Source organism: Etheostoma cragini, chromosome 13, assembly GCF_013103735.1.
Source record: "Etheostoma cragini isolate CJK2018 chromosome 13, CSU_Ecrag_1.0, whole genome shotgun sequence".
Classification (NCBI taxonomy): Eukaryota; Metazoa; Chordata; class Actinopteri; order Perciformes; family Percidae; genus Etheostoma; species Etheostoma cragini.
Window position 1 is genome coordinate 19,158,339 of NC_048419.1, and position 5,580 is coordinate 19,163,918.

General features: G+C 38.4%; 1 long non-coding RNA gene across 1 annotated transcript in view; it reads right to left on the bottom strand.

Moving 5' to 3' along the window:
- Window positions 1-4,014, bottom strand: part of LOC117955613 — an 11,449-nt gene extending 7,435 nt beyond the window's left edge. Inside the window, exon 1 of the long non-coding RNA XR_004659100.1 lies at window positions 4,004-4,014. This is a non-coding gene — a long non-coding RNA (uncharacterized LOC117955613). The remainder of the gene's footprint in view (window positions 1-4,003) is intronic.
- Window positions 4,015-5,580: the final 1,566 nt, after the last annotated feature.

The window sequence follows — 5,580 nt, forward strand, 5'->3', positions numbered from 1 at the left end:
CCCCCCCCCCACCAGACAAGGCAGATTACATCTGTTTTATTCCTTGTTGCTTGTTGTGAGAAGCCATACAACTATGGGATGTTTTTCTAGCCATATGGGTTTGACAAACGTTTTCCTGTTGCTGAGTAAAACAGTGATTCAAGTTACCATGGTGAGTTTTGTTTCAAGGCCAGAAATGCAAATTAAGCATCTCAAACTTTTGACCAATTTTCAAAAAAAGAATATTTTTAAATAAAATAACACCATTGCTTTTTCCAAAAACTCTTGAATACACACCAATGAAGCAGTTGCAGCTGGTAACATCTTCCTTCATTTCCATTATTAGGGACAATTTACAAGTTACATACATTTCCTGCTACGATACAAACTATTAAACCAGATGTGCATTAATCCATGGCTGAAAATGGTCCCCGATCAATACACAATAGACTTCTGTTGAGTAACATTTGGACAGCTGCTGGTAATTATTTAACCTTTCACACACAAAAAAGACATTTGTGTTTGTGACCCAACTTCAGTAAAAACGACTGAGTGCCACAGATGGTCAGAAACTGAAAAAGATTTGAGATTTTCCCGCAATACTTAGAAAAATACGAACGTGGGGAAGAAAATATATTGTGTATACCCTCACTGGCATTTGTACTTCAAATCCTGGCACATCTTCTTTCTTATGGTGGAATTCTTTTATTTTTACTTTGTATTACTGCCTGTATTACTATGTTGAGTGATTACAACCTTAATGTGGTGTTCTTAGGCAGCATCCTTTTTTTAGTTTCATCTAGAATTATTACATTTAGTGTTTAATTATGTTTTTTTTTTTTACTGTGAGATGAACAGATTGGCTGCTTACATAGTTTTGCACATTTTTCAATTTGTTAACAGATAGTTCTCTGAATTATTTTTCATAAATCTGTAAGAACAAATGATGATGTGCTGACTTTTTATACTCCCTAAAGGAAGTTTTCTCTAATGTCTGTAATTTAGGTTTAAAGCTGATTCTACTGTTGAGTTCCTTGGAAATTATGATGAGTAAAAGGTCAAGTAATTGCTCACTGTGGTAAATCTACACTGACATGCATTCATTGTTATGTCCTGGCACATACTATAAAAACCTCAGAAGATGTTAATAATGAAAACTTCAGATGAGAGTCAATAGGCTAATGAATCAAAGTGATATATTGCTGGTGTGTGATACTAACAAGTCATCTGTGTTGGACTTTGTTCCTTTGTCATTACTATGTGACTGTAATATGAAATATGCAATGTAAGAACAAAAATTCTCTGGGGGGTCAAAGCAGATAAACGGGGAGGTAACCTTAGTCTGTGAGGTCATAAGGGGAAAAAGTCCAGATCGGCCCATCTCTGCTTTCTTTTTCTCAAAGGCAGGATACCAAAGGCACTGTTTATACCAATTGCCATTTCTGTAGTACCATAGGCAGGCTGGGGGAACGCATATTAATGTAAAAAACCTTAAGTGAAATTTTCATGCCATGGGACCTTTTAAGGGAAGTTTAGCTGTTTCTGCAAAAGAATATAAAGCACAGAGCTTTAATCAGAGCGTTTTTTCCTGTGTGCATCCCAGAGATCTTTTGGAACAGGTCAAGAAGATCAAGAACTTTAATTTGAGTTTTCCCTATGAGTGTTTTTTTTTATATTCATTTTTGAAAGAAAACTTCCACCTATAGCACAAAATGACTATTACATGTCATGGAGTAATATTCTTCAATACCCAACGTGCTGAGTGATGTTTATCTTGGCTACAATTTTAGAATATTTTCGTTATTTATTTAGTCAATATGATCAATCAATGAAATATAAAATATGCCCTTCACAATTGAATAAGAGCTCATGGTGACATCTAGAAAGGTGCCATGCTACACGTATTTCACTACTTTGTGGTAATGTCGGATGTTCTACCATGGACTCTGTTACATTTTTTTGTGGAAAAAATGCCTTGGTTACCTTGTTTTAAGCCATTCTAGCATGGGATAAAACGCCTGCAGGAAGACTTGATTTGTGCCAGTTCTCAATAACATTCAACAAGCTAAGCTGCTTGACTCTGATTGGCTAACAGCTAGCCAATGAGAGTCTGGCTATTCACATCCTTTACCCAGCGCTCATGAATAGTGATGAGCTCAGGCAACATGACATGAGACTGACCAGCTTTTGTAACTGGCTTTGCAGTGGCTGGAGCTGACAGGAGGTAGCAGTTAATTTCACATTGAAAAAAACAAAACAAAAACGGTTTTGTGTGGCAGGGCACATTTAAATAGTTTGTTTTGTCTGACCAACAGTCCACAACACAAAAATACACAGCAACATTATTTAAAACAGAGAAAAGCAGCAAGTCTTCACAATTTGAGAAGCTGGAACTGACAAATGTTTTCCTTTTATAAAGTATTCAAATATTTACCAAGAACATTTATCAGTCATTTTCCCTACTGATCTTCTTCCAAACATACAACAATGGAGCCACAGGGTATAAAGTGCTGTCTTTGAAACAGGAAACAGTGGGAATTGTAAGAAACGTGATCTTGTGAATGTGAAAAACGGCCTTAAAGGGCATATTGAATAGGTGGTGAAGGAGATGTGAACGTGTGAGAAAAGAGCATAGAAAGTCAAGAAATGTCCCATCTTTTTGCCCAAACACGCAACACATTTAAACTGTACTCCAGCACTAAGGTGAGTAATTTTTTTTAGAGATATAATAGTTTAAATGTGCACTATGTAATTCTGACAGCTAGTGTTTAAAATAGTTACTGAAACACAAATTCAAAATAGAGAGCGTTGTCTTCCCCCGCCCCCTCCTCCCAAGACTCAAAGTTTATGGTAGGAACCGCTAAAAACACAACATCCTCGCCGTCCTCCACGACCAACGGATGGGCACACTTCCTTGGCTTAGAATGAGCTACTGTAGAAACCCCTAAATATAACATTATCTTGCCGTCTTGTACACACTTTATTGGCTTAGAATTATGGAAACAATTGCTAAACACACTGCAAACTCACAGTCCTGTCTTCCCAATTCACAGCCCCTCTCTCTTGGCTTTAAAAAACTTGACACCCGTAAAACAACCGTGGTCCGCTTGCCTGGCCCTCTGGTAACATTAGCAGTTAGCAGTGTTAGCATGGTAGCGTTAGCCAGGACCAGTCAGGATCACCATAGCGGCTGTGTCTCAATTGTTTTTGCTTGCTTGGATACTCTAGCTATATAACTCAATGTGAGTCCACAAACGTTAGAATTACATGAAATGCCCGTCACTTGTTACATCTCCCATATTTAATATTATATAATATTTGTTCTTATTATATATGTATTAGTAAATGCTAAATGCCAAATACAGTTAAAAAATGCATAATTTGGTTCATTATAGATGTTGTACACAGAGTAGCATTGTGTGTTTTCTGTTGCTGTAGTCACTCTTTTAGTTTGGTTTTAGTTTTTGGGATGCTATCTGAGAGAGTCTTGAACTCCAGGTAAACTTTGCAGACACACATTTGTCAATGTTGGATTTACTTGGTAAATTCTTACCTTAGGATTAGTCGGTTTTCCTTGCATCATGTGGCCACTGGTTGTGTTGGCTCCTAAGCTATTTGCTGTCAAACATTTGCTGAATTCTGTGTCTTCACATGTTTGCGTATTTTCTGTGTACATACAGTAGCTGTGTGCCTGTTTGAGGATTGTAAGTGGTAGCCTATATGTGGCCATGTGTATCTACTGTAAGTTTGTGTGTGTGAGAAGGTGTGTAATTGTATTGGGAGGTAAGGTGTGTGTCACTGTGAAAGGGTGTGCAGCTGTGCTCCTGTTTTGACTGCCTGTCCTGTCATTGCTGATGAGTTATTGACTGCTGTATTCAAACCCATATAAGCTGACACATCCTCTCTCTGGAAAGCACCCAGGATCATGAGCCCTCGTAATTACAAGGCATCCAGGACAACATGGATTGTCTTTGCTCTAATTAAATCACAGAGGTCAATTCTGAAGAAGAGGTGCAGTAAATACAGTCAACACACTTTATAGTCAACTCAATGCCTTTTGCTCCTGTTCTGTTTAGGTACATTGTCTTTTTTCTCTTTCTCATCCAGCATTTTTGACTCCTTGTTCTCACATCAATAAACCAACAAGAGCAATTCAGGTTTTTTTCTGGTCACGTTTACCCCTTTTCTCCCTGGACTTGTAGAGAAGTGACAGATGGTCTGGTTGTTCAAAACAATCAAGGATGGATGTAGGTAATTACATAGACGCCCTGGTCAAGTTTGCAACAACAATTGTTTTTAATTTTTGCTTGTTGTTATTTGTGTCACCCTGGGAGTGTGTTGAGGTTTCCTTCCTCCTCAACACAAATTATTTTCACTGCTAAAACCTGAAAGACAAAACATTTGGGCCAAACAAAAGGTTAAAGGGTTCACCAAATTTATTACAAATCATTAGTAAGATTTTATGACGATAAGTGTTGAAATCTTTCACTGAAAACCACAAATGTGACTCTAAGGGTTACCCTAGAAGAGAAGTCGGGGGTGCACCGAAGTCAGTTAAGTAACCATTCATTTTTTTAAATATCCAACCCACAGCCATTGCAATTGAGAGGGCAGCACATGTCTGCTGTACCTAAAAAGTCTCTTCCTTGTTTCCAAGATGTGTTGTTCACTTTTTGTGCTGCTGATGTCAGGCAACTCCTGGTCTGGGACGCTGAGTGGAGAAGAAAGCTTGAGACACAGAACCAACTGTGCCTGTTCAGGGTAAATAATGCACACAGTCAGTGTGGTTTCTTGACTAAGCTCTTGGAGTACATTACCACAGCCGTCTTCTCAGGCTCTTCCCCGACTGGTCACCTCGGCTAGTGACAGATTCAATCTATCCTCGTTTTGTGCTGTCCTGGCACACCAGTACTCTTGGCTTGCTTTTTATCTTTGGCACACATTCTTAACTTTTCTGTCTTCCCCTCCTCCTCAACACATTCCTGCGGTAGACATTACCCTCTCGTTGTCCCACTTTGTAGCGATCAAGACTGTCATCATTATTGTCGTGCTCCATCAGTGTGTTACTCAACTGTTAGACCCACGGCAATCTCATTGGGCTCAGCCTAGTTGTCCTTCCCACTTTCTCAGTTAACTTTCTTCCACTCACAGGCCCTCAGGCATTTTTGTGACGGGTATGGCCAAACAATACTTTGGGTGACTGGACCTTTAATTGAAAGCTGGTGTAAGCAATTGTAAAACATACAGTACAATGGCTTAACAACTAAGCTAGACATAACAGAAACACATGACACAAAGCTTAAAAAAAACAATTAAAAACTACATACAAAAGGAAACTAAGTTAGTCATGAATCTATTGAAGTCAGACACAGGATCAGGTCTTTGTATTTATTGCTTGTAGAAGACAATTATAAAATAAACTGTGCATATTTCAGACATACTATACTGCATATGACAGGTTATTCTATCAGCAATCTCTAAAAGAATCATGGATATATTTTACTGTTTGAAGTAATTCCATGTCAAAATGATGAGTTGTCCTTCAGTTGAGGAAAACCTGCAGTAAAAAGCAAACTTTTGGAAGCAGAGATGGGAAACACC